The sequence below is a fragment of the Pygocentrus nattereri genome, chromosome 17, assembly GCF_015220715.1.
Source record: "Pygocentrus nattereri isolate fPygNat1 chromosome 17, fPygNat1.pri, whole genome shotgun sequence".
NCBI classification, from domain to species: Eukaryota; Metazoa; Chordata; class Actinopteri; order Characiformes; family Serrasalmidae; genus Pygocentrus; species Pygocentrus nattereri.
This window is the reverse complement of record NC_051227.1, coordinates 10,932,684-10,939,586: the sequence shown is the minus strand read 5'-3', so window position 1 is coordinate 10,939,586 and position 6,903 is coordinate 10,932,684. Positions and strand designations below refer to the sequence as shown.

Below are 6,903 nucleotides of genomic sequence, written 5' to 3'. Positions count from 1 at the left end.
ATGGGAGAATAGGGGGGGGGGGGGGGGGGAGAATAAGGGGGAATAAGAGGGAGAATAAGAGGGAATAAGGGGAGAATAAGGGGGGAATAAGGGGAGAATAAGGGGGGAATAAGGGGAAAATAGGGGGGAATAAGAGGGAATAAGGGGAGAATAAGAGGGAATAAGGGGAGAATAAGAGGAAATAAGGGGAGAATAAGGGGGAATAAGGGAGAATAAGGGGGAATAAGAGGGAATAAGGGAGAATAAGGGGAGAATAAGGGGGAATAAGAGGGAATAAGGGGAGAATAAGAGGGAATAAGGGGAGAATAAGGGGGAATAAGGGAGAATAAGGGAGAATAAGAGGGAATAAGGGAGAATAAGGGGAGACTAAGGGGAGAATAAGGGGAGAATAAGGGAGAATAAGGGGAGAGTAAGGGGAGAGTAAGGGGGAATAAGAGGGAATAAGGGGAGAATAAGGGGGAATAAGAGGGAATAAGGGAGAATAAGAGGGAATAAGGGGAGAGTAAGGGGAGAGTAAGGGGGAATAAGGGGAGAATAAGGGAGAATAAGGGGGAATAAGAGGGAATAAGGGGAGAATAAGGGAGAATAAGAGGGAATAAGGGGAGAATAAGGGGGAATAAGAGGGAATAAGGGGAGAATAAGGTGGAATAAGGGAGAATAAGAGGGAATAAGGGAAAGAATAAGACCGAAGGGCGCGGGTGAGAGAAGCTCAGCTCCTCTCGGGGCTTCGGACTGGAAATGGGGGGAAACGGCGACTCTACTCGTTTCTATGGGACGCGTCACGTGACCCGAGTTCGGCTCGTGACACACAGACTCGGCTCGAGGGGAGAAAAACTTCCCCGTCAGTCGGAAAGACAGAAACCGCGCTCGGAGCAGGAGCAGAGCAGGAGCAGAGCAGGAGCAGGAGACCCGTCGAGGGATGAAGGCGGCGGGGCAGCCTGGCTCGGGAAAGCGGCGTTAGAGGCTTTAGCGGCGGATTCAGCGCCTCAGCGTCCCTCATTCACTGGAACCGCTCGCCCTCCACCACAGCGGCGAGACGAGTAAGAGCCCTGTTTACCGCTCCTTCCCCCGTCCCCCTCCTTTCTGCCCCTTTCCCCCGTCCCCTTCCTTTCTGCCCCTTTCCCCACTGTTGTTGTCGCGCTGGCCGGTCGCCCGGCAGCGGGCGTTTGTACCGTTCCTGGTTGAAGAAGCTGAAGTTGGTTTGTTTTCCAGCTTCTTATTCGAATTCTCCCGTTCCGCCTTAAATGGTGTCGCAGCTCCAGTGTAGCCGCGGCGTGTTTAAGGTGGAACGGGACGCAGACCCGCGTCGCCACGCTCTCTGAGTAAGTGTGTTTGTGCTGTTTTGGCAGAGGCTCTGTTTTTCAGTTCTGTGTAAGTCAGGATTCAGGATTCAGGGTGGCTCTGGGGTCAGAACTGTTCCCAGCGGTGCTGATAGGAACCAGACGTCTGGAGAGTTGAGCGCCTCTGAAAGCTCCTCGCAGAAAGTGGCTCTGAATTCACGGCCCGAGGCGCTCACGTAGTGGTGAAGTTTTGGCCTGAAGCGTCTCCGTTTGTTTTAACCCATTCATGGCGGAGGGTGACATGCAGGGCGTCATAAGGCAAAATAGTCCCCAAACAAAACTTACTTACTTTTATTGTTGTTATTATTATTATTATTATTATTATTATTATTATTATTATTTTTAATGATTTTAGCATCATCAACACCCCATATAAGCTCAGAAGACTCGTGTAGGTTCTCTGGTGGTTCTGGATGGCAAATAAAATGTCTATATCTGTGTTGTATTCATGGCGACGCCTGGTTCCCATCACCACCACTGTAAGGAAATATGAGCCTGTCATTTCTCTACAACAGACCATTTTACATCAGACCACTCTGAATGGATTTGTTTACATTGCGATGACAGAATTAAGCAAAAACATGTAAAAATGGGTGGACATTGTTTGTTTGTCCTAGTTTGGTAACATTATTGTGGTCAGTTCTTCCCAGTTTTGGTCCTGGAGGCCACTAGTTCCTGCACCTGTTGGTGTTTTTTCATGTTCCCAACACACCTGATCCATGTAAGCAGTGTAGTCTGGTGGAGAGCGTGTTCAGATTTCTCCAGATCCACCCTGAAGTCTGCTCTCCGGCAAGCACTTTTCCGTTCCTGCGTTCAACAATTCACACCTATACTGTTTTGGTTGCCCTCTGTGTGGCTGAAGTGCAAACTTTAACCCAGCCACCTAAGTTAAATGTGAGAGACGTCCGCCTCCTCACAGACGACTACACATCGGTCTGTTTTTGGACGTCTTGTGTGTTGTGGGGGAAAGTTCTTTCGACACAGTTTGGCCAAAAGCTGCAGTGCGGTACTGTCCAGCAGTGGACAGAATGATGGAAAACGTGGTCTTTAGGGGGGAAAACGCTGTGTCACGATGTTTAGAGATACTTTCACATGCAGGACGCGTCACAGTGCTTTTTCTCTGGTTTCTGATCACTTGGCACAGACAGTGAAAACACCAGGAGAGTCAACCTGTGAGGTCAGGCGATCTGAGTTTCAGCGTTTCTCATTCTGTGCTACACTGTGTGGGCCTCAGTGTTTCTGACTGGGCGAGCGGGCCTTAGCGTTTCTGACTGGGCGAGCGGGCCTTAGCGTCTCTGACTGGGCGACCGGGCCTTAGCGTTTCTGACTGGGCGAGCGGGCCTTAGCGTCTCTGACTGGGCGACCGGGCCTTAGCGTTTCTGACTGGGCCACCGGGCCTTAGCGTTTCTGACTGGGCGACCGGGCCTTAGCGTTTCTGACTATAATACAAGTATAATCATTTTTATTCAGTGTTTACATGCTGTGCTGCACTAAATTCAAACAAACAGGAGTAATTTTGCTATTTGTAATGGAAAAAGTACTGATGGTGTCCATGATGTACTCAGAAAAGCGCCCTGGGGTGTAATTTATCATTATACCATAAAATACTGTATTGCCACCCTAACCATGCTGCTGGTAGAGTAGTGCCATTTAGTCACTCTTTAAAGCTCTTCTCAAGCCCATCCTGCTGCAGAATCCCAGGCCCCTTTTCCCTGCTCAGTCCCCACACGCCAGGAATGTGCCCATAATGCGGGCGGAATGTCTCACCGAGTCCCAGTTCTGCACTAAAAACGCGCCCAGGGAAGAAATAAAGGAGCGATTGTTTCAAAATAGAGGAACTCGATTGATTGCGGCTGTATTTGGCGTCATATGCCTCTCCCCGTGTTCTCTGGCTGCTTGGCTTGCTGCGCCGTGAGCTCTGAACGAGTCCTGCTTCCCTGTCTCTGTTCAGTTGCACTTGTTTTGGTCGTAATCTGTGACGGTTTTTAAGGTTTTCTTTTTGTCGTGCTGTGCAGAAACAGCCTGGGTTGGATTCAGAGGGTCGATTCACGCTGCAAACCTCTCTTGTGACAGGTAGAGCGTTGGCAATGTTGTGTGGGAAGAGATGTGGGTGTCAGACCACAGTGCTGTGGCTTTAGATGTGAGTAGGCAGCTAATAGCTACTGAAGTGTAGGAAACTACACCAAGATTCTGGGCCTGTTTCATCAGAAAGCTTCAGGTTTTTGAAGCATCCTGTAAAATGTAGCTGTTGGTTTGTTTGTAACCTGCGGCTTTCTGTGTTCTTTAATATTTGCATAGATGGTCTAAAAGTTTTTCCTCTTGCACGCTGGTGGAAATCTGGTGATGAAGGAAGTCGCTGAAAGAAAATAAGAACCAAAGAAGCTAATTTTGTTCTTGGAGGAAATGATTTTTTATAAACATGCCACAGAACTCTCTCTCTCTCTCTCTCTCTCTCTCTCTCTCTCTCTCTCTCTCTCTCTCTCTCTCTCTCTCTCTCTCTGTGTCTCTCTCTCTCTCTCTCTCTGTGTCTCTCTCTCTCTCTCTCTCTCTGTGTCTCTCTCTCTCTCTCTCTCTGTGTCTCTCTCTCTCTCTCTCTCTCTGTGTCTCTCTCTCTCTCTCTCTCTCTGTGTCTCTCTCTCTCTCTCTCTCTCTCTGTGTCTCTCTCTCTCTCTCTCTCTCTGTGTCTCTCTCTCTCTCTCTCTCTCTGTGTCTCTCTCTCTCTCTCTCTCTCTGTGTCTCTCTCTGTGTCTCTCTCTCTCTCTCTCTCTCTCTCTCTCTCTCTCTCTCTCTCTCTCTCTCTCTGTGTCTCTCTCTCTGTGTCTCTCTCTCTCTGTGTCTCTCTCTCTCTCTCTCTCTCTCTCTCTCTGTGTCTCTCTCTCTCTCTCTCTCTCTCTCTCTCTGTGTCTCTCTCTCTCTGTGTCTCTCTCTCTGTGTCTCTCTCTCTGTGTCTCTCTCTCTCTCTCTCTCTCTCTCTCTCTCTCTCTCTCTCTCTCTCTCTCTCTCTCTGCGTGTGTCTCTCTCTCTCTCTCTGTGTGTTTCTGTGTGTGTCTCTCTCTCTCTCTCTCTCTCTCTCTCTCTCTGCGTGTGTGTCTCTCTCTCTCTCTGTGTGTTTCTGTGTGTGTCTCTCTCTCTCTCTCTCTCTCTCTCTCTCTCTCTCTCTCTCTCTCTCTCTCTCTCTCTCTCTCTCTCTGCGTGTGTGTCTCTCTCTCTCTCTCTGTGTTTCTGTGTGTGTCTCTCTCTCTCTCTCTCTCTCTCTCTCTCTGCGTGTGTCTGTCTCTCTCTCTCTCTCTCTCTCTCTCTCTCTCTCTCTCTCTCTGCGTGTGTCTCTCTCTCTCTCTCTGCGTGTGTGTCTCTCTCTGTCTCTGTGTGTGTGTGTGTGTGTGTGTGTGTGCGCGCGCGCTTTAATGCCTCCCACTCACACACACTCTCTGTGTCTTTAAGGTTGCTGCTTCCTGTCTGTTCCTCAGTTAGTAGAAGATGGCCAAGTGCAGTGCTCTAGGACGGTAAGCTGGTTTAACGTCTGCTTGTTTATTTGTTTGTTTGTTTTTGTTAAATGTGGCTGTTGAAAGCAGCTCAGGGGCTAAATTACAGACGGACGAAGGCCTGTTTCACACGCATTACCTCTGACCTGCAGTGCTGTAGCCTGTCTTTGGCATTTCACATTAAGGGACAGTGCGACAGTTGTGGGCCAATATAAGAATATTATTGTGAATATTATGCTAATATCTGATATTTTCATGCCGATATGTGCTGATGCATGAATCTACAAGGATTGGCATCACAGGGAAATATGACAATTTTTTTAGGGCTGCAAACGCAGTAAAATATAAGTTTTTATATATATATATATATATATATAAAATTGTGTGTCTGTGTGTTTTGCACCACAGCCCATTGTTGCATGAACATTTAGCACAATAATTATGGCAGTAAATACAAAAAAGTGCAATAAATAAGCCATAAAACATTGTTTTGAAATATTGATCAGTTCTATGCATCTGTCTGACATGAATGTTTTTAGCACTTATTGCAATAGATTTTATAAATATTTTATTTATATATTTTAGTATTAATATTATGTATCTTTTTAATTTTTTTTTTAATCTCTAACTCGCATGTACAGCATTTGTGCTGCGTAGGTACAGCCGGAAAGTTCTAGAAACATCCTTTATCACAACTGATGAACAGTCAAATCAGTTACTCTGCTTAAAAATATAATGAATAAAATATCACAGTCCGTTTGTCTTCCATCAGCTGTGTGTGCCTCGTGACGGGGGCTTCGCTTCGGGACCTGGTGGGCGCTGTGGAAAATGTGCCTGCAGCATTTCATCTGATGATGGTCCTGAATTGTGTAGTTTGCTTTTTGAGCTCATTTTTACTCTAATTTCTGTTCCATTTTCATTGTTTTCAGTCGTTTATTTCGCTGTATTTTCCAGCATGTAGACAGACAGGCCAGTGCATGTTTTCTGTGTTGTTGAAACAGCTCGCGCATCCTGTGTGAGCGCGCTAACCTCACCAGAGGGTAGCGTGTGTGAAACTGGCACTCTGAAGCCTTTCCTCTGTCTCGGGTCTCTAAGCTGAGCCCTCGCGCTTCCATTCGGCTCTAGAGCCAGCAGGGCCATTGCACTGTAATAGCTGAACGAGATGTGTTGTGCTGTTAACACCCAGGTGGTGTACTAGACCCCCTTAAAGAATGGGAAGTAGAACGTTTACCATGCACAGATGTATTTATGCATGCAGAGGCTCTTTGAGGGGTCATGGTTACTGACGTTTTGGAGTGTGTTTGTAGTTTGTTTTGTGGGAACAGATTTGTGTGTGTTGTGTGTGTTACTGCCGGTCTTGGCTGTGATCCTCCTGATCTTTTCCTGGTTAAATGACAAAAATGGTGTATGACTGTATAGTGTGCCATACACCATATATAACCAGTGTATATTTGAAAAAATCCTTGAAAAACCACTTCTTTTAAGGGTGTATGATGGAGAACGGCCCAGAGCCGACAGCACATGACTGAGGTGTCCTTGAGCAAGACGCCTAACCCCCAACTGCTCTCCAGGGGCCGTGAATAGGGCTGCCCACCGCTCCGGGCAAGTGTTTATCCTGTAGCCTGTTAGCCAGCTGACCACACTAGTTGTAGTTAAGAGAAAAAGTTGCCAGCCCCTCAGTTTAAACAGAACCAGGTTCTGGCCTCATCAGTGCCCTCAGTGCTCCATGTGAGCAGCATTACAGACAAATCCTTCCGTTAACAACACCAGGATATTCCGTTTCCGTGGCAGCGATGCAGGGTTCAGTCTGTTTACGTCGGCTTTGAGCTCAGCCAATCAGATGTTGGGCCAAAACGATCTGTCTTAGAAGGGAAATCTGAGTGTTTTCTACAGCTCAGGTGCTGCAGTGGTTCAGGTGAGTAGTGGAGGCACCTCTGCAATACAGTGCAATACACCTCTGCAATACCTCTACAATACAATCCGAAGTCAAATTCACTTCGTCGTGCATCATGAAAAGAGAAGACAGCTGTGAAACCACACCAGCAGATGTGCATTCGCGGTACGAGCTTGAAGCACATGGC

General features: G+C 47.3%; 1 protein-coding gene across 3 annotated transcripts in view; it reads left to right on the top strand.

Moving 5' to 3' along the window:
• Window positions 1-826: 826 nt before the first annotated feature.
• Window positions 827-6,903, top strand: part of LOC108410402 (arf-GAP with Rho-GAP domain, ANK repeat and PH domain-containing protein 1) — a 133,143-nt gene continuing 127,066 nt past the window's right edge. Inside the window, exons 1-2 of one of the 3 annotated variants that reach the window (XM_037546618.1) lie at window positions 827-1,040; window positions 4,782-4,843. The gene's annotated coding sequence lies outside the window, so the exon portion shown is untranslated. Of the gene's footprint in view, window positions 1,041-1,304; window positions 1,323-4,781; window positions 4,844-6,903 lie in introns of those variants that run through there. The other 2 variants (XM_037546619.1, XM_037546620.1) reach the window with 2 other exon arrangements.